The 22,894-nt window shown below is 40.0% G+C and overlaps 1 long non-coding RNA gene across 2 annotated transcripts in view; it reads right to left on the reverse strand.

Annotated features, from left to right (window-relative positions):
* Window positions 1-22,894, reverse strand: part of LOC138741873 (uncharacterized) — a 41,404-nt gene that overhangs the window by 10,924 nt on the left and 7,586 nt on the right. Inside the window, exons 1-3 of one of the 2 annotated variants that reach the window (XR_011343834.1) lie at window positions 22,720-22,800; window positions 20,502-20,657; window positions 18,778-18,815 (exon numbers count right to left, since the gene is read on the reverse strand). This is a non-coding gene — a long non-coding RNA (uncharacterized lncRNA). Of the gene's footprint in view, window positions 1-18,777; window positions 18,816-20,501; window positions 20,658-22,719; window positions 22,801-22,894 lie in introns of those variants that run through there. The other variant, XR_011343833.1, reaches the window with a different exon arrangement.

Here is a 22,894-nt window from a genome sequence, read left to right on the forward strand (position 1 = left end):
TTCAGATAATGTGGGTTTTTTTTAACATTTTATTTCTTCTTCTAGATCTGAATTTATACTCTCTAGTACTTGGTGGGGACTTTAATCATTGGTTAGATCCTGCTTTGGATCTTTCTTCTCTTAAACCCATCATAATGAGTAAATCTCTCTCACAAATTCAATCTTTTTTAAAATAATTTTTGACATTTATTTTGTATCCAAATAGTGGAGAATACTCCTTTTCCTCACACATTCATTGGACTTATTCACAAATTGATTATTTTCTTAATGATAATCAATTGATCCCTCTGAAATGGTCCTGTCGTTGTAAAACTATAGTAGTATCAGATCCTGCCCCTGTTGTGGTTAACTATGATTTTTCCTGGCCTTTCTCAAATAAAAAGATATTGATGTTTCAATTTGATTTTACTATCAGATAATGAATTTGTGAAATTCATGGAGAAGCAAACAATTCATCAGAAACTTCCAATCTTATCACTTGGGATGTGATGAAAGCTTATTGAAGAAGAAATTTATTTCTCACACTGAATTTAAAAAAAGACCAATGAATAAAAATTATAATTAGTTAATCAAATTAAACAAATTGACCAACAATATGACCAAAACTAAATATCCTGACATATAAAAAGCAAGTTAAATTTCAAACTAATTTTGATATCCTTTCAACATACCCATTTGAAAACCATTTGTTAAGGAGCAGAAATCAGTTTTATATCCATGGTGATAAATCAAGCAAGCTCTTACTAATGAGCTGATAGGTTTGGCAGCCAAACAGCAAATTAAAAGAATTCGAATGGAGGATGGTAACTTTACTATGGTAATTTTACTGAAACAAATGAAACATTCATGACATTTTATAATTCACTTTATACCCAGAATTCACAAATGATAGTAATTCTATGGAAAATTTCCTGGATTGTTTAAATATTCCCACGCTTTCTTTAGATGAACAAATGAGACCAGATGAGCCTATATCCTTTACGGAAACAGTTATGACTATTTCTTCACTACATTTGGGAAGAGCTCTGGGACCCAATGGGCTTTCTGTGGAGTTTTTCAAATTTTTTTCTCATCACCTCAGTTAAGTTGGGCATTATTGGACTCATTTAGGCAGGGTAATCTTCCAGCAACATTTAATGAAGTGTGTATATTGCTTATTGCAAAGAAAGGTAAAGGCCCTACCAAGTGCTCCTCCTACAGGCCAATTTCTTTATTAAATGTTGATGTTAAAATTTTGGCCTGTAGATTGGAGAATATTTTGCCATCATCTCCAAAGACCAGACTGGTTTTATTAAAAAACATTATTTTCATTTTAATATATGTTGATATTAGATACTTTATATATACCTTTGAGTCCAGTTCCCAAATGTCCTCTTTCCCTTGATGCAGAGAAAGCATTCAATCGAATGGAAATATTTATTCATTATTTTAGAAAAATTCCATTTCTGATCAGGTTTAATTTCATGAATTAAATTATTGTATTCACCCCCAATGGCTTCAATTCTTACTAATTTTCAACAATCACAACCTTTCAATCTTCAATGGGGAACCCGTCAAGCATATCCTCTAAATCATTATTGTTTGATTTGTTCCTGGAGCCATTAGCGATTGCATTTTGAGAGTGTGGGGATATTTCAGGGATTTGTAGAAAAGGAATTGAACATTAAGTTTCACTTTATGTAGATGATCTTTTGCTCTACTTATCAAACTTTAACACTTCTTTACCATCCACATTGTCAATACTTTCTCAATTTAGTAAGTTTTCAGGATATTTATTAAATCTGCATAAAAGTGAACTTTTCCCTCTGAATAGACCTGCATCAGTGTACACCAATTTCCCCTTTAAGATTGTGAAAAACCATTTTATCTATCTCAGATTTACAAAGAATCATACCTTTTAAAAGTAAACGTTCTTACATTATTAAAGCAAGTGAAACAGTCTTTAACACAATGATCGCCCTTTTCTACATCTCTGGTCAGTTATATTAATTCTATTAAAATGAACATCTTACCTAAATTTTATACCTTTTTCAGTCTATACCAATTTTAATTCCCAAATTGTTTTTTGATTCACTTAATTCAATTATATCATCTTGTATATAAAAGGAATGGAGGCATGGCTCTACCTAATTTCAGATTTTATTACTGGGCAGTCAATATACGTAACTTTATGTTTCGGTTACATGTTCCTAATCGAGAGGACAGTCCAGCATGGGTAGCAATGGAGTTGAATTCTACAAAAAACCTTTCCATTCCAGCACTTCTTGGATCCTCATTTCACTTCTTTTTAAATAAATAAATTGATAATTCTATTGACAAGCAAGTTGAGAGTTTAATCTTAGGTATTAATGTTGAAGTAGTGAAATAGATTCAACAATAATTAGATGGGAAATGCCAGAGAGTAGTGGTGGAAAATTGATGTCAAATTGGAGGCCAGTGAATAGTGGAGTGCCTCAGTTATTGGTACTGGGTCCATTGTTTTCTTGTCATATATACTAATGATCTGTATGATAAAGATGAATAAGAATTGAAGATTGGTGGTGTTGTGGACAGTGAAGAAGGTTATCAAAGCTTGCAGTGAGATATAGGCCTGTTAGAAGAGTGGGCTGAAAGATGGCAGATGGAGTTTAATACCGATAAATGTGAGGTGCTACATTTTGGTAGGACTGATCAGCAAAGGTCATAAATGCTAAATGGTAGACAATTGAGGAGTGCAGTAGAACAAAGGAGTTTAGGAATTCTGGTACATAATTCCCTGAAAGTTTAGTCACATGTAGATATGGTGGTGAAGAAAGCATTTAGTATGTTGTCTTTCATAAATCAAAGTATTGAATACAGGAGTTGGGAAGTCATGTTGAAGTTGTATAAGGCATTGGTGAGGCCAAATTTGGAATATTGTGTGCAGTTTTGGTCACTGAATTATAGGAAGTATATAAACAGAATAGAGAGAGTCCAGAAGAGATTTACAAGAATGCTGTCTGGGTTTCAGGGTTTGAGTTACAGGGAAAGGTCGAGCAGGCTGGAACTTTATTCCCTGGAGCGTAGAAGATTGAGGGGTGTTTTGATAGCGGTGTTTAGAATTATGAGGGGGACAGATAGAATAAATGTGGAGAGGCTTTTTCCATTGAGAGTGTGGGAGATTCAAACAAGAGGATTGAGATCGAAGGGGGAAATGTTTCTGGGAAACATGAGTGGGAATTTCTTCACTCAGTGGGTGCGGGAGTGTGGAATGAGCTTCTGACCAAAGTGGTAGATGCGGGTTCGATTTTAATATTTAAGGAAAAGTTGGATAGGTATATGGATGAGAGAGGTGTGGAGGGCTATGGGCAGGTGTGAGTCATAGAACTAGGTGGGATAAGGTGCTCAACATGGACTAGAAGGGCTGAAGTGGCCTGTTTCAGTGCTGTAGTTGTATGGTTATATGGTTATATAACCTCATGTGGAACCTTGTCAAAGGTCTTACTGAAGTCCATATAGGCAACATCCACAGTCTTTCCCTTGACAACATTTTTGGTAACTTCCTAGAAAAACTTTATAAGATTTGTTAAACATGATCTACCATGTGCAAAACCTTGTTTACTACTCCTAATCAATCTCTGTATTTCCAAATAATTGTATGTACCATCTCTAAGAAAGCTCTCCTTTAATTTACCCACCTCCAACATCAGACTCACAGGCCTATAATTGCTAGGTTTACTTTTAGAATATTTTTTTAACAGTGGAACAACATGAGCTACCCCAATCCTCTGGCACCTCCCCTGTGGCCAGTGACATTTTAAATATTTCTGTCAGAGACCCCACTATTTGTACACTACCCTCCCTCAGGGTCTTAAGGAATATCTAGTCAGGACCCAGAGATTTATCCACCTTTATTCTCTTTAAAATATCCAATACTACCTCCTCATTAATCTGTATATTATTCATTACCTCACTACAGATTTCCTACTTCACCTGGCTCAATATTCCTTTCCCCACCTCTTCATTACACGCCACCTTCCCCCTTCCTTTCCCACATGTCTCCATTGCCCACCACCTCACGTTGTGTGTGGAGAAAAATTGGCCTCCCTGCCTGTCTGGAATGTATGTATTGTGGGTGGTCACATGTCCTCCCTGTCTGAATCTTATTCGGAAGTCACATCACTTGTTAATCAAGGTTGGATTCCAGCCACCCATTACTGCACAACTTCCCATTGGCTAATTTAAATCAGCTAGAGTTATTATTGGTTAGAAGTACAGATTAGCACTGTATATAACACCAATGCACATCACATTCTTTCTCTCTGCCTCGTGGTCTAAGCCCCAGGCATTAATCCCTGCCAGGTCACTACTGTGGAGATTCCTAGAAGTGTTGCAGGTAAGGTGTGCACTACTCTGAAGCTGAGCCGTTAGTACTCTGATAGATCAGTACGCACAGAGAGCCACAACCCCATTGGTCAGGGAACTGGGTGTGTGTGGCAGAGTCACTGTTTGCAGTGAGTGAGCGGTTCGAGATAAGGTTTACTGCTGTCGGAGTACAACCGAAGCCGGAGTGAATGTCTTTTTCATTGCTGAAGTGAAATAGTGATTGAATACCATTTAAAATTCTCCCCTGTTTGTTTCCATGTGTGTTAATAAAATTTATATGTGATAGTAACACTTGTGTCCAGACTCATCTCTCTGTGAATCCATCAAACCTGATATTCTTTCCCACATGACAACTCATTACTCATCATCTTCCCCCTCTCCCATTTGGTCTCCATTCCCCACCACTTAGTTATTCACTGCCCTCAACCCCTTCCCCATTCCCCTCCTTTCCTCTATCTGTCTTCATCCACCTATGATCATTTTTCCTCTTTGACTTCCATCCATCAACCTCATTTTCTAAACGCCTCCATCTCTGTCCTGGCTCCATCCATCCAACGCACCCCACCTCACATACTACCACCCATCCACAACGAGCTCCTTCCCCACCCTTCCCTTTCACCTCTATACTGGCTAAGAAGTTCATGACTATTTGTCACAAAATATCTAGTACAGTGTGAGGTGTTCTTCTGCAAGCAGACTAACAGATTATCTTTAATATTCATACAGCCGTACTTAAAGAGTTGAGGATTAGTCAAATCAAGTCAAGTGTATTGTCGTCTGATTGTACAAATACAACCCGACGTAACAGCGTTCTCTCACCCTCGGTGCAAAACACACAGACACAGAACCAAACATAACACACATACAGACAAACAATACATATGCTGGACAAGTATTTTATCTATACAAATAAATAAATAATCATTGCTTTGTACAAATGAGAGTCTCGGATGGTTAGTGTGAGCAGTTCCTTTGGTCATTCATCATTCTCACTGCCCGAGCGAAGAAGCTGCTCCTCAGCCTGGTGGTGCTGGCTCTGATCCTCCTGCATCTCTTTCCCAATGGGAGCAGCTGAAAGATGATTTTGCACACCCTCTTCAAATAAGATCCCAGTAGATCACGTCAATGGGTGGGGGGGGGGAGGGAGGGAGACTCCAATAATCCTTTCTGTCACCCTTATGGTCCTGTGCATTGACGTATGATCCATTTCTCTGCAACATCCGTACCACACTGGCCAGGACGCTGTCGATAAGAGTCCTTGAAAAAGGTTGTCATGATGGTGGCAGGTAGCCTTGCCTGCTTCAGTCTTCTCAGGAAGTGCAGTCTCTGTTGTGCCTTCCTGACAAGTGAAGAGGTGTTGATTGCAATGAAAAGGAAGATCAGTTAGCACCAAGCAAGGGCAACATGGTCTCAATATTACATTCAGGAGCCTGATGGCTGCGGGAAAGAAACAGTCTGTAAAGCCTGTAGGTGTATGCTTTCATACTCTTGAGCCTTCCCTCGGATGGGAGGAAGGTGAAGAGAGTGGGTCTGGGGTGTGATGGAGCCTTCAGTGTGTTGGCTGCCTTTCCTAGGCAGTGGGACTCCATGGGGAAGGAAGCTTGTGTCATGTTCCGTGCTGCATTCACCACCTTCTGCAGCTTCTTCTGAGCAGAGCAGCAACCATCCCATGCTGTGATGCATCCAGTAATATGTTCTCGATGGTGCTCTTGCCTCAATGGAGCATGTGATGCAGGGTTTCCTGCTTTTCTCCTTTCTCAATCCTGGTATAGGGCTGTGTCCTAAAACAAGAACCATTTGCTCTACCACCACAGGTGTTTCTTGATGCCTGGAGTACCCTCAGCAGTTTGTTTCCCCGATTCTACCTTCTGAAGTGCCTTCCTTTTGAATAACTCTGAACTGGAGAGAGTAGAGAGCACCAAGTTTCTTGGAGTTCACTTAAGTAGTGACCTATCATGGGCATACATCTCCTCACATGTAAAGAAGATGCAACAGCCACTGGACTTCCGGAGATGACTGAAACAGGCAAGGCTAACAGGAACTGTAAATCAACCTTCTACAGGACCTCTATCGAGAGTGTCCTAGCCAGCTGCATCACAGTGTGGTATGGCTGCTGCAGAGAAAGGGATCCGAGGTCTATCCACAGGCCTATATGAGCGGTAGAGAGGAAAACGGGAGTATGCCTCCCCCAAATCAACATGATCTACCTGGATCATTGTCTGAAGAGGGTGAAGACCCCTTCCAGACTGCACACCGCATCTTTCAGCTATTCCCTTCAGGAAAGAGTCACAGGAGTATCAGACCCAGCACCTCCAGGCTAAGGACCAGCGTATTCTCAGGGGCAGTGAGAATACTGAACGACCAAAGGTACTGCTCACACTAACCATCTGACATTCGTATTTTTAAATCTATATTTATTTGCATTTATGAGCACTTGTCCTGCATATGTATATGAGTGTTATGCCTGGCTGTGTGTCTGTATGGTTTGCACTGAGGACTGGAGAATGCTGTTTTGTCAGGTTGTACTTGTGCAATCAGATGTCAATAAACTTGAATTGAATGGGAAAGTAGGTTAAAGGGCCCAAAACTTTCTCATGTTCAGGCACCTGCAGCATGTTCATCAGGAGATGGAAGAACAAATTAAGTTTCAGGAGCTTTAAGCATTTCTGCCTATAACATCTTCCTGTGTTCTGTTCTTGTCTCAGATTCTCACTGACCCCTCCATTGTCTCCACAATACAGCTAAAATTATCACTTCTGTTCCATCAGATAATTAATTCTGCAGTGTTTTTTTAACCTTTCAACAAGTTTCCATGCTTTGATGCAAAGAATTGGGGTATCTCTTTAATTACATTCTGAGCAGCATTCCTCGTAAGCTTTTACAGGGATAACTTATGTTATTGATTTAGCGTACAGAAATCAGTGACTCTGGATCTTGTAGTACCTGTAGGCCATCTCAAGAGAACAGTGAAGATCTGATTCTCTCTGCATACAAATGATACAAATATCAAGTAGGCTGCACTGAAAGTGAAAATATACCATATTTCTTTTCCTTAAAACCTTTTGGATACAGATCTACAATTTTAAACCATTTATTGATAGCTCAGTTGATGATTTTAAAACAAAATCTGCTCAAAAATAAGTTTCAGCATGTTAAAATACCAGATTTCGTTGTCATTTTATGACCATGATTTTTAAAAAAAATTAAATATTTTTTAAAAAAATTAGACATACAGCACGGTAACAGGCCCTTTTGACCCATGAGCCTGTACTGCCTTATTTACACGTAATTAACCTACAACCCCAGAACTTTTTGAAGGGTGGGAGGAAACCAGAGCCCCCTGGGTAAACCCACACAGACATAAGGAGAATGTACAAACTCCTTGCAGACAGTGTGGGATTTTAACCCCGGACGTGATTGCTGGCGCTGTATTGCGCTAACTGATATGCTAACCACGTAGCAGAGTTAAATGTAAAAAAACTCAAGTAAATAAATATCATCTCAAAATTTAGTATAATATAATTTTATATGGATGATATCAATTTTATTTGGTATGATATGGGGCAGCACGGTTAATGTCACGGTTGACAGTGACATGGATTCAAATGTACCGCTTTCCAAAAGAAGTTTGTATGTTCTTCCTATGTCTGTGTGAGTTTCATCTTGGTACCAGGAGTGGAAGGAACACCAGGAGTGTGCAGAGTGAGTATCAGTTGATATCAGCAGAGAAAACATGGAGAGTGTAAAGATTCCTAATGCATTGAATTGGACTGGAAATGTTGACCACGAGTGGAGATTGTTCTATCAAAGATTCATAGTATACCTGTAAGCTATTGGACTTGATAGCAAAAATGATGCATGGAAGATTGCACTGCTACTTACCATAGTGAGATCTCAGGCATTTGTTTTTGTTGAGGCGGAAGAACAGGGCAAGTACGACAAGGTTATTGAGATGTTTGATGAACACTGTTCTCCAAAGAAAAATGAAACATTTGAAAGGTATGTGTTTTGCTCATGCACACAGCTGCAGGGAGAGAGCTTTGATACTCTTTTTAACAAGCCTGAAATTAAAAACAAGATCATGCAATTTTGGATCGCTGCAAGATTCAATGGTCCATGATCAAATTGTGTTCAGATTATTGATAAGAAAGTGACAGGGATGTTGCTGCGAGAGATAGAGTGTACCTTAGCTGGAGCTGTGAAGATATGTCACGCCAGTGAATTAGCTCTGCAGCATATGAAAAAGTTCAATGAGAGTGCAAAAGCTAGTCACAATGAAGGCATAGCCGTAGCCTAAGAATGTGTCCACACACACAGACAAAAAATGAGATATAGGACACAACAAAAAGAAGGAGAATCATTCAATTGTAAACAATGTGGCACTCAACATGCACCAAAATAATGCTCCAACTATAGAAAAGTCTATAATAAAGGCAAAGGGGAAAGCAATGTTTTTCCGAAAGGAAACAAAACAGAAGTGAAAGTGTGCACACCGTACACACTATAGAAGAAAATGCTCTTAGTGATGCACTCTTCGTTAGCATGGTAGTGCAGAAAGATTATAAACCAATAGGTACTGAACAGCCAAGCATGAACAGAGTTGAGCAGGATAAGTGGACTGTGTCATTGCATACCAATGAAGCAAATATTGCCTTCAGGCTTGACACAGTGGCAAAGGTCAATTTGATCTGCGGGCATTATATCAGGACAAAGAAGATAAAGCCATACATCCATGCAAATCCTGCACAATTCAAAGCCTACAATGGCAAAGCATCAACACATTAGGTACATGTAAACTGAAGGTGAAAGTTAAAGATAGAGAGCACCATCTTAGGTTCACAGTAGTCCCAGATGGAGTCTAGTCCAGAGACTGTACCACATTTAACAGCGCCAATAACAGTGTAGATGAAAATACTGGATCAATTTCCAAACATCTTCAAAGGGTTTAGAGTTCTATCATTCACCTATGAGATACAGTTAAAGGAGAATGCACAGCCAGAAGTGCATGGTGGGTTACGTCGCCTCTAAAAGAAAAGCTCAAGCAGGAACTCGACTGAATGACATCATTAGAGGTCATAAAGAAATTGGAGGAGCCCACATAATGAGTGAATTCAATGGTGTGTTTCAAAAAGAAGAACGGTGACCTACACATGTGCATGGACCCAAAAGGCTTGAATGCAAATATTAAGTAACATGATCAGATTCCATCCATGGATGAAATTACAAATGAGATGGCTGATGCAAAGTTTTTCACCAAATTGGATGCATCCCAAGGCTTCTGGCAAATAAAACTGCATGAAGATAGCACAAAATACTGTATATTTAATGCATCATTTGGCCGATACTCTGCTGAGGATGCCTTTTGGAGTTTCCTCAGCTCTGGAAGTGTTCCATAGGACAATGGAACACATTATTGAAGGCATAAATGGAATACGTATGTACATTGATGACATGAATTAATGGGGATCCACACATGAAGAACACAACGAGAGGCTCATCAAATTACCACAATGTATCCAGAAGTATGGATTAAAGATAAATAGAGAAAAGTGACAGTTTGGTGTGAAGGAAATCACCTTTCTGGGAGGTAAACTGTCAGAGGCAGGTTTGGAGCCAGACAAGAGCAAAGTGCAAGCAATTTTAGAGATGCCCAGACCCATTTACAAAACAGGGCATATTGAGAGTGCTGGAAATGATCAACTTCATTGGCAAATTCATACCAAACCTGTCTTCTAAAACAATGTACCTAAGGAAGTTGTTACAGGACAAATGTGGGTTCAAATGGACAGCAAACCACAAGGAAGAATGCAGATGACTGAAGACCATTCTAATTAAAAAACTAGTACTTTTGACATTCTTTGACACATCCAGAAGGATGAAAATATCAGTGAACACTTCAAAAGATGGAATAAGTGCCGTACTACTTCAGGTTGTGGGAGAAGATTGGAGGCCAGTAGCATACACATCAAGGATGATGTCAACATCTGAATGTCAATATGCACAGATCAAGAAAGAGTGTGTAGGCATGGTCTATGGACTTGAGAAATTCTTGAGTATGGTCTACCAACATTCATGGCAGAGACAGACCACAAGCCATTAATAACATTAATCAAGGAAAAGCTCAGTGAAATGTTGCCAAGAATCCAAAGATTGATGATAAAGCTTCAACGTTATGACTTTGAATTGGTGTACACACCAGGGAAACTTATTGTGTTATCTGATCCGTTATCCAGGGCAACGACGCAAAGTGTATCACATAATGAGAGTTCCACAGAGACAGATGTGAATCTCCACATGAATCTGGTCACAGAATCTCCTCCCGTATCTGACATGATATCCAAGAAGATCGCTGCTGAAACAGAAAAAGGAGACAGTTCTACAGAAGATCATTAAGAATCTGAATGAGGAATGGCCTAGTGGTGAACGTCAGCCACACGACAACATCAGATAGAGCAGAATTATCATTCCTCAATCACTGTGACGAGATGCTGAAAAGGGTGCATGAGCGGCACCTTCGAATGGAAAATTCAAGAGGATGGCCAGAACTGTTGTTTATTTGCCAGGGATAAATTTGACATTGACAGGATGGTTTCAGGCTGTGAAACATCCCATTTTCAGCGCCAATGAACGGAACAGCATAGATGAAATACTGGTTCAATTTCCAGACACCTTCAAAGGGTTTGGAGTTCTACCATTCATCTATAAGATACAGTTATTCAAGATGCACAGCCAGCCAGTAGTTATTCAAGATGCACAGCCAATAGTACATGCCTATTTGAAACATCATGCAAAGCAGGCAAAGAACCCCAGATAATAACTGATGTACCAGCAGAGCCATGGCAGAAAATTGGGACTGATCTGTTCCACATGGATGGAAAAAATTACTTGCTGGTTATTGACTATTTATTGAATTCACCAGAGATTGCACTACTTCCTAACATCTTTGCTGCTTGTGTGATCAAATATAGGAAATTGATCTTTGCAAGACATGAAATTCTTCAAATTGTCTACAGCTGTAGAGAATTCCATAACTATGCAGAAGAGTATGATTTTTGACGTGACCTCAAGTCATCTGCATCCACAGTCAAGCACTAAAGCAGAGAAAGGAGTTCACATAGTTAAATAGTTGCTCAGGAAAACACCAGACCATGGCTCAGATCCACTGAGTTGCAGAGCTTCGCCACTTGAACATTGCATGTCACCCACTGAGTTTCTGATGGGACTTAGACTGTTCACCATACTTCCCTCGTCAGAGGTGTTGAAGATGTCGAACAGAAAAAAAACCTGCAATGGAGACAAAAGCAAATTATGACAAGCCAGCGAGAAGCTTAGGGAAACTGGCACAACCTGACCCAGTGAGTCTCCGAGATTCCATCCCTCGGGACTAGAAGGTCACTGCTCTGGAGGAAGCAAATCCAAGATCCTACACGGTCAGAACAGAGGAGGGTCAAATACTGAGGAGGAATCAAAAGAGCCTGATGAAAATTCAATAGACACTGCAGGAACAGACAAATGCAGAAGATCCAGCCCACGCAGCAACAGAGGAATTGCCACCAGTGCTAGGCAGTAGTGGACCAGCAGAGCTGACACAAGCACTTGTGTTATTGAAGCACCTGAGACTGAATCTCTAAAAGAAAAAGAACTGCATACTTAAAAAGTCTGTGTTGCTGATCTTGAGTTTATGCACTTTAAATTAAAATGAATACTGTATTAATGCGACATGTTGTTAGATTAAACTTCTCAAGGAAAGGGTACATATTGATAGAGTGCTAGTGTTCTTCCAACCCACTAGAGGGAGTAGGAGACTAATTTCTTGGCAACTTTGTTTGGATTCAAGATGGTTGCCTCCCCATACTCCTGAGTGAGTTCTTTAGCTAATAAAGTATAGTTGTTTTAAAAGAACCAAAGTTTCTTTATTACAATAAAAGAAACATCACAAGGTTGAAACTCTCATAGGAAAGGCTTTAGGGAACATTTGGTCAGTGGTGAGGAAAGTAGCAATTCCCCAGACAGGGAAATGATGAGACTAAGACGTGAATTAATGCAAATATTTCTGTAGCATCTTTTACATCCCTTTCAGGACACCCAAACCACTTCACATCGGTGGAGTTAATTTTCAATCTTAGTAATACAGGAAACATGGACATGTATTGTATACAGAAAACTCCCACAAATAGCAATATTATCTTCACTAAATAATCAGGATATACACAGACTAGGAGAAAATTCCCTCATTTTTCTTGAAACCATGTTTTGATCTATCGAGGAGGCAATAGCACCTTTAGTTTAAATTCTCAACTGAATGTTGGGTGAAGTGAATAAAATCTAATAAAGTAGCGGACATTCAACAGATTATTTGCTGATTCATTTTCAATCATATGTTTAGCTAACTGTGAAATGTGTGATCTATCTGCCCAATTTGACTGGATTGATGAAATGCTAAAGTTCTCTGAGCTGGTGAGGTATAGACTAAGACCAGGGAAGTGCAATTTACCAAAGGTTCATTCATAGCAAGCATGGACTAAGTGGGCTGAATGACCTCCTTCTGTGCCATATGATTTTATTTATATGATCTTGTTGGAGAGCTTTGCATTAATTAGATGGAAGATACTGCACCCTGATGCTTTTCCAAAGCCTTATGTTATTTAATGGTAAAATGTCACAGTAACATCCATTACAACATGATTATAAACTTTTCCAGGTTTTCATTAATAATTAGAACATGGCTACTTTTATTCTGAAAATACAAAGTACATATTCATTATGTTAATAGAGATAAATGTTCGTGAAATTATGCAAATATGACCTAGTTTGTAGAAGCAAATTAGGTTAATTAGAAAATCACTTTATGTTTAACTCAAGCTCTTCATCAAACTTAAAGGTTATATTTAGCTTAGCAATGGATGGAGAAGATTATTGAATGTTCATTTAAAATATTATTGAAATGCAAAGCAATTCAATTAAGAAATATCCTCTTTCCACAAATTAATGCGCTTCATGACACATGTCAGGATTTTGTTTAATGAAATGTTTAAGGAAGTGACATTTTAATGAAATATGAAGACACAATGCACTAGGTGTTCAAGATTTTCAGACAAATATTTATGTTCAGAGGTTAGGATTATCTACGTATGCAGATAGGGTGCTGGGTAAATGGAACAAGCCACCAGAGGAAACTGGGAGATGGATAGACGTACAAAACGAGAGAGAGAGATATGTGGATAGAAAAGGTCTAGAGGGAAAATGGGACTAGGCTCAACTTTGTCGGCATGGATGAGTTGGGCCAAAGGACCCATTCCCACATGATGAAATGCTATGATTCTGTAATGCGAGGAAGAAGTTTGGTGGATCCGAGAAGCAACGAGTTAATTGTAACAAAAGATCTGTATTTTCCTACAACAGGGATTGGAAGCACACACACACACACACACACACACACACACACACACACACACACACACACACACACACACACACACACACACACACACACACACACACACACACACACACACACTCAGAAAATACACATGTAGTACACTCGCATCGGACACAACGAAACAGGTAATTGCTACATACTGTGATATATACATATATATACATGTATAGGATATAGCAAGAAGCAATCACCATTTCTTGATCTAGTTCAGGTTCAGCACTCTAGTTAGGAAAGGAATAATTTACAATGATTGATTCATATGTGTGTATCACAATCAGGCCCCCCAACACATTACTGGCACATACATTATAAATGACTCTCCGGCACCGTCTGGCTCATGACCTGGAGTGGATCTTGGCTTCGTCCTCAGGGAAGAAAGAGACTCAGCAGCTCAGTTGGGTTTTAAACCCCCAGCCTGCGAGTGGGGGCTTGCTCAGGTATGGCCAAAATAGGGCAGGTGATTAAAGGAGGCAGTAGTGAGGTGTGTGTTTCTTCAAAGGGGCCAATATCAAGGGATGTGCTCCAACCAGGTTGCCTCCATTTAACAAATTCTGTGACTATTTATTTGTGACTGTGCTCCAGCGTGAAACTCCTCATGTAGACCATCAAGGGTTGAATCAATACACATTAGATTTCAGATTTGTGGTCAGAGAAGATACATGACATCACATACAACCCTAAGATTCTTTCTTCCTCTGGGTGAGGCAGAATTACCTCTTAATGATCGTGTTAAAAAAACTGTGCACATGTATACATGCAACCAACTAAAGAACTGTAAATAGATAACAAACTGACTGTGCAATACAGAAAGATTTTTTAAAAATCAATGAAGTTCACCAGTAAGAGTCCTTAAATGAGTCTGGAGTTCCTGAACCTGGTGATACATGCTTTATGGCACATGGATCTGGAACAGGATCGACTTCCCTATTCATTTCACTGAAGGTGAATAGGGGGGAGGAACCCAGTCACTACTGGTTCATTCACACTGATTGTTTTGATTTTTTTTTTGTCTTCAATTGCTTTTTGTTTCATACATTTTTCAAAAATGATTAATTTTTGTGGTTTGCTTCATTTCCAACTGGGATTTGAGGACGCCAACAGTGGACAGGGCTTTCGATGGGCCTCGGACACTTGACAGCTTCCTAATTGATTGGGAGTTTGGAACCAGTGACTGAGGAGGATCATGTGGATTCCTCGAGCTCAGGTTCACTGCTGGATTGGACTGGAGGCAGTTCAGATAGAGAGGTTGCTGGAATGCAGGAGGCAGTGGCAATGGAGAAAATGGTGGGATTCATGCTCACTTAATGCCTCGATGGAAGGACTCTCTTTTGCTTTTCTTTCTTGTCCCAATGGAGGCTGGGAAAGTGATGCCTCTTTGGGTGCCTTTACAGGACAAACAAGGGAAAACAAATATTGCCTAATTTGTGTACCCAACAATAAAGAAATTTTGAATTCAAGTTCAAGTTTATCTACATCAAACATAGAATATTGCAGTACGGTACAGGCCCTTCAGCCCTCAATGTTTTGCTGACCTATATGTATATTCCTACCAAAGAAAATAGTTCTAAATACTTCCTACCTTGTAACCCCCTATTTTTCTTTCATTTGTCATCTGATTGTACCAGTACAATCTAACAAAACAGCCTTCTCCAGTGCACAGTTGAAACACACGCATACAGACATAACACACATACAAACGATACATATCTACAGTGTGTATTCAGTACAAGTATAAAGAATATTAAAATAAATATTGTTAATAAATAGTAGAGTCACAGAGAGTTGTTATTCCCATCATTCAAGGAAGAAGCTGCTCCTCAGCCTGGTGGATCTGGCTCTCTAATACTTCTGTGTCTTTTTCCGAATCTTTATCCAATTTTTAATCTTTGCTTTCAGCCTTTAATGTTTTCAGATTTTGGGGATATTCAAAAACATTCAGGGGTTTTGTTTTACAGCTTTGACAGTCAGCTTAGCCAACTGTCAAAAACTTTTGTGGGATATGTTGTCTTTGCGTAATGGAAGGTCCAGTGACCACTGGAAGTTGTTGCACCATTAGGGGATGACACAAGGTAAATGTGTGCTTTGCTTTTAGGGTGGCAAATAGCACAGGTAACCTTCCACTGCCTGGAAATTCTGGGCCATTGGGTGGAAATTCACCTGTGTCACAGACTCTAAACACTGTGCTCTTTTTAAATTCTTCTTCTTTGGCTTGGCTTCGCGGACGAAGATTTATGGAGGGGGTAAAAAGTCCACGTCAGTTGCAGGCTCGTTTGTGGCTGACAAGTCCGATGCGGGACTGGCAGACACGATTGCAGCGGTTGCAGGGGAAAATTGGTTGGTTGGGGTTGGGTGTTGGGTTTTTCCTCCTTTGCCTTTTGTCAGTGAGGTGGGCTCTGCGGTCTTCTTCAAAGGAGGTTGCTGCCCGCCAAACTGTGAGGCGCCAAGATGCACGGTTTGAGGCGTTATCAGCCCACTGGCGGTGGTCAATGTGGCAGGCACCAAGAGATTTCTTTAGGCAGTCCTTGTACCTTTTCTTTGGTGCACCTCTGTCACGGTGGCCAGTGGAGAGCTCGCCATATAACACAATCTTGGGAAGGCGATGGTCCTCCATTCTGGAGACGTGACCCATCCAGCGCAGCTGGATTAAATTAAAATTAAATTAAAAATTTAAGTTTAGACGTACAGCATAGTAACAGGCCATTTCGGCCCATGAGTCCCAATTTACAACCCATTAACCTACAGCCCCGATATGTTTTGAACGATGGGAGGAAATCAGAGCCCCCTGAGAAAACCCACATAGGCGCGGGAGAACATACAAACTCCTTATAAACTGCACGGGATTTTAACCCCGGTCCAGTCCCAATTGCTGGTGCTGTAAAGGCGTGGCGCTAACTGCTTCTTCCTTTGCTCCTTATACTCAGTCCTGCTGACATATTGTAAATCCAATCAAGTTCCTGAAGGAAAATTCAAGATTTTTTTATTGCCATGTAATAAAGCAGGTGTAATATTATTCAGTCTGTCGTAAGGGAGAGGTTCGCCATTAGCAGAAATTGCCCAGTGCCTGTTACAGTCAGAGAAAGAGAAGCAAAAGAGAGTCCGTGAGTGAGTCCACTGAGCGTCCGTGCCTCCAGTGCCTCTGCAGCTCTACAGCTTCAAACCCTCAGCAACCCGATCTCCAGATCTGAACCTTCGACACAATCAGGAAACCCTCAGGCCATTGGCACCCTCTTGCATCCTGGTTCCGATACCTGGTACCCCTTCAGCTAGTCTCAAGCAAGTCTCCAGGAGTCTTCAGCCTGGTGTGAGTCCTTTGACCGCAATTGGCAGCAGCCCTCAGGCTGAATGGGTTTCTCGCCTTGAGTCACCAACAGCCCACTACGTGTTTGCTCTTCAGCCTCAGAGCCCCTCGCTGGTCCGCCACCCATGGTCACGGTCCCATAGGATCGTCTCCTCTGCTTCTCCTTCTCAAACAGGGAACTTCTCTCTGTTTTCTGTTCCTCTGTGCCAGACCTCTGCTTCCCCGGAGTTCACAACTCCTCATGGCTGCAGCCAAACATAGGCGTCACCATCTTGGGACCAGACCCTACGGTAGCAGGTTTTTAAAATGAACAATCATCAACTCCTTTAACAGGCCTTTAAAGCCTGTATCGAGCCGGTATCGGGTCCTCCTGCGGAGGAGCGATGTATCTCTGACCTCCATAGGTTTGTCCTGTCCAACTACTGACGGCTCTGTACAGACTTTAAACAGCCTGTTAAAGGAGCTGATGATTGTTTATTTTAAAATCCTGCTGCCATTGCAGCAGCTTTGTGAGTGTCACCATTTTTTTTCACTGCATCATACATTGACCAAAAACATTTTTCCTCCTCTAAATTTCATGAAGTGTTTTAGTTAAATGAATGTAAGATTTTCACATTAACCTAATCTGCTTGTACAAATTAGGTCATGTTTGCATAATTTCATGAACTTTTATCACTCATGAGCAAACTGCCTCATAACAGATGGGATCATTCTGGCAGCAACTGTGTATTTTTCAAAAATACATAAAGTTAGAGGAGAGAACATGAAACAGGTATGGGCTATCTGGCCCACCATGTCTGTGTCGCTCATGAGTCAACTAAAACTCCACTGCTTGAACATGATTCTACAAGGGCATCTACAAAAGACAGTGTCTTAAGAAAGCAGCCTCTATCCTTAAGGACCCCCACCACCCAGGCCATGCTCTCTTCACTTTGCTACCATCGGGAAAAAGGTACAGGAGCCTGAAGGCGAGCATTCAGCTACACAAGGACAGCTTCTTCCCTGCTGCCATCAGACTTGTGAATGAATAATGGACCACCAACACTACCTTACTTTGATTTTCTCTTGCATTATTTTTAAAATTTATTTTGTAAGGTGGTTTATATAAATGTTTTCACTGTGACACTATCACAAAACAATGCATTTCAAGACATGTTCATGACAATTGATTCTGATTCTGATCCATATCCCTTTATTCCCTGCATATTACTGTCTATCTATAAGCCCCTTGAACACTACAATTGTATCTGCTTCCACCATTGTTCCTGGCACCCTGTTCTAGTCACCCATCACGCTATATAAAGACCATGTCCCACATACCTTTAAACTCCCTCCATCCCTCTCATCTTAAAACATGTGTCCTCTAGTGTACAATATTTTTACCCTGGGGTAAAGATTCTGATTAATTACCCTATCAACACCACTTATAATTTAGTAAGCTTCTATCCTGTCACCTCTCAGCCTCCGAAGTTCCAGAGAATATAACATAAGTTTGTCCAAACTCTCCCCATAGCTCATAATCTCTTATCTAGGTAACATTCTGGTAGATCTCTTCTGTACCCTTTTCCAAAGCCTCCACATCCTTCCTGTAATGGGGCCATCAGAATTACACACAATACTCCAAGTTCAGCCTAACCATTATTTCTGTGTCACAGACACATGACTTCTTTACCCTATAGGTAAATATATCATATACCTTCTTTGCCACCCTCTTCTCTAACATGGCCAAGTTACCTGGAAAGAAAATAAAAATAAAGTTAATTAAAAATTTAATTCTCAAAAAATATGAAAGATTAAAATAATTTATTTGTAAAAAGTTGCCTTCCAAATCCACACTACAATCCCAATGAATTCAACGGGTCTGGACTAAACTAACGACAAGGGGTAACTTCCTGGTACCATGCTGCTAATTCCCAAACCGAGGATTTTTGCCACAGACACCGATGGAAGTAGAATGATCCCACCTATGACTAGCTCACTTCCTCTATGTACACAGAATGATCCAAGATCTCAGCAGGTTGAATGCATCTGTGGGAGAAGCTTTGGCCTGGGGTCCTTCATCAAGTCTCAAGATTTGTGCAAAACACTTCATGAAATTTTCAAATTTTGTTTGAGCAGTACCACAGGCCTCCCAGCTTTGGGTGAACAAGTGGATTATGTATGGGGAAAAGTATAGCACCTACTTAGATGAGGATGCAACATTTATAATAAGTTTTTAAGATTGCAATTAAATTCTAATGACAAAATTAAAAGGGCCTGGGAAGAGGAACTCCAGTTACATCTTCTAGAGGAATTATGGGAGAAAATTTTTGGATTGGTTAATACCTCTTCAATATGTGCTCGTCACGGAAATAACCAGCCCCACAGTCTGGAGAAACACTACCTCATTTTCACAGTTCACTGTAAGGTTTATGATATGAACGGCAAATAAACGCAACTTGGGTTGATTCAATTTAAAGTGGGACATCAGATTCATAGATTGAAAGACAAATAGGCCCTTATTTATTCTAATGATAGCCCTATGATAGTTATAAATCAGAAGTGACTTCTCTAGCTCATAAGTTTTGGACATGCCTTATGTTGGAGAGATATTGGATAGATATCTTTAAGATTTTGTCAGTTATACTGGGCATCAGTTTGCAACCTAACACATTGACTGCTCTTTTTGGAATTATACTTCCAGAAATGGGATGAGTTCCCACTTCCACATATTGGGTTGTAGTCTTTTCTACACTGAAGAGCCATTTTATTTAAATGGAAAGAACCTAAACCACCTACTTTGACTCAGTGGCTCTCTTAAAAAAATGACATGTTTGTTCAGAGAAAGTTAGGAGTCATACATTTAATACTTCTGCTAAATTTGAAGAGACTTGGCGACCTTTTATAAATTATTTCCACATGACTTAGTATAACTATTTTCTCTTCCAGACTATATTTTATTTATTTTCTCTTTGTTGGAGAAGACCACATAATTAAATTTAATGAATAAATTCTCAGGATAGGCTGCCCAGTCTTTTTCTTTATTTTTAGATTAGCTGGGGTTTTATATAATTACATTTTTTGAAGATTTCAGTTTGAGGAGATAAGAACATTTTCACTAATTGTGTTGTAATGCAATATTTTATATCATATGATGTCATCTAGTGATTTTTTTTCCCCAACTCTGATTTTGTATTCCTATTCTCCTCATGTATTATTTACTTATAATTAATAAAAAAGATTGAAAAGAAAGAAAGATCAGGATGCTGAAATCCTTTTCGCATCTGCCTTGAAATTCCTGGCAGAATTTTAGCTGTTTGTCAATGAACTGCAGTCTGTAATGTTTGATGATGCAATAAATGATCACCTTGACTACCAGTAACTCAAGCATAGAAGAACCAAACTGTGAAGTGCAGCATTTAATGTCTCTTTGGTGCTTACATCAGCTTCAGTTCTTTTATCTTGTTCAAACACAGATGAACCAGCTGAATTCCAGATGTCTACGTGAGAGTGAAGGACCTGCTCGGTTGATGTCAAAGTGAATTAAGGCCAAAGATCCCCAATGGATGAAGTCACATCCAGACTAGATGAAGGTGTCTGAGGTTAATGAGATCAGTACTCTTAATGCAAAGACATTGAGATAGACATAGAGCATGATAGCAGGCCATTTTGGCCCACGAGTCTGTACCACCCAATTTACACTCAACTAACCTACACCCCCGTACATTTCAAACAGTGGGAGGAAACCAGAGCCCACGGGAAAAAAAACCATGGAGACACGAGGAGAACGTTAAAGCTCCTTACACAGTATGGGATTCAAACCCCAGTCCCAATGGTTTGCGCTGTAAAGGTGTTGCACTAACTGCTACACCAATCGTGCTACCTTTGCTGCATGAACTTCTCAGGGTAAAGTATAAGGCCTAACGATTATCATATTTCATGTTTTCATATTTTATTTGGACACAGGAGACAATTGGCACATCCCTCTGAGACTACAATTTATTAAACAATTTCGTGAAATTTATCCATATATATATATATATATATATATGTATATATATATAATGCATGTACTGCATAAATATCATTTGTCAGTATGTATGTTATGAATAGATGTGCATGTGCAAGGACTGGAGAATGCTGTTTCATCAGTTTGGATGAATAATAACAATCGGATAATAAACTTGGTCCACGCTGGTGCTCAGATATTCTCCACTCATTTTCCCTGTAACCTATTCTTTCCACATTCCCTCCTAATCCCATCACTCACCTACTTTCAGGCCAGTTTACAGTGACTAATTAACCTAGCAACCATCTGCATACTTGCAAGGTGGGAGGAAACCAGAGCACCCAGGAGGAATCCTGTATGGTTAGAGCGAGAATGTGCAAACTCCCCACAGGTAGCATTGGTGGACAGGCCTGCAAATGGACATCTGCAGAAAATGTCTGCTATACCATTTTATCTCAATATTCATTAATATCATCATTGATATCCCCAATGTGAATGTATTGGGATCCCAATTGATAATGAACTTAATTGGACAAATCCTTAAACTTTCATGTGCACACAAATGACTTGAATATTCTGTAATTAATGACTCTGATTACAATTTTTTAAAGAAAGCCTTTTATAAAAGGGCAGCTTTCCAAAGTTTAGTCCATTCCTAATGTTGAACATTAAGCCTCACTTCACTAGAGTAAAAACCCAGTGTAGGAGAAATTCAGCAGCTCAAACAGGTTACTTTATATAGCAAAGATAAAGATACATGACCGATGTTTCGGGCTTGTGCATTTCATCAAGGTATGGAAAAATATCAGCAGGCATCCGAACAAAATGGTAGTGGGGGGGGGGTGGTTAGGGGGAGGAGCACTGTCTCAATGGCAGGAGGTAATAGGTGGCTAAGGGAAGAAGGATCACACCAGCAAGCAGGGGGAGGGGGATGGCTCTGTAAATAGAAAGTGAAAGAAGACAAGGAGAAAAGGAAGGGAGGGAGAATGGAGAGTAGGTTAGCTGAAAACCAAGTAGTCGATGTTAATGCCATATGGTTGGAAAGTGTCCAAATGGAAAATCAAGTGTTATTCCTTCAATTTATGGGTGATTTTGGAGGGACAGCCCATGAGACCATGGATAGATATGTGAGCATGGGAGTTGGATGCAGCTACAAGTCAGAAGTGTGATGACATTCTCACCAATTGCTTGGATGTCCCTCAGCATCTAACAGCCTCAATGGATCCATTTGATGAGCACCCCAAACACCACCTTAAACCAAGACTAGTACAGAGCACATGTATCTACAGGATACATTTTAATGATTTGCCAAGGCCTTTGAAGCAAAGAACAGCAGAATCAATGAATGCCATCACCTCCAAATTTACCTCCAAGTCAGACATCATCCTGACCTCAAGTGTGTTCCTGAGCCTTAATAATCAATGGGCCAACAACACTGTAGATGCAGTCCCTACACAAACTGCAAGGGTATGATTAAAGGAAAATCATGCCTGACAAACCTATTGCAATTTTTTGAAGAGGTCACAAGTAGGATAGACATGGAATATGTAGTGGATGTTGTGTATTTGGAATTTCAAAAAGCCTTTGGCAAGGTACTAAACATAAGGCTGCCAAACAAGATGAGAGCCCATAGAATTACAGGAAGGATACTCGTGTGACTAGAGCCTTGGCTGGTTGGAAGGAAACAGAAGGTAGGAATAAAGAGATCCTATTCTGGTTGGCTACTGTTTACTAGCAGTTATGATAGTACAGAATACTATCACCAATGTATATTTGTATATATTTGCTTATAGCTGCTGTGATTGGCTGAGAGCCATAGCCATGC

This window comes from Narcine bancroftii, chromosome 8 (genome assembly GCF_036971445.1).
Source record: "Narcine bancroftii isolate sNarBan1 chromosome 8, sNarBan1.hap1, whole genome shotgun sequence".
NCBI classification, from domain to species: Eukaryota; Metazoa; Chordata; class Chondrichthyes; order Torpediniformes; family Narcinidae; genus Narcine; species Narcine bancroftii.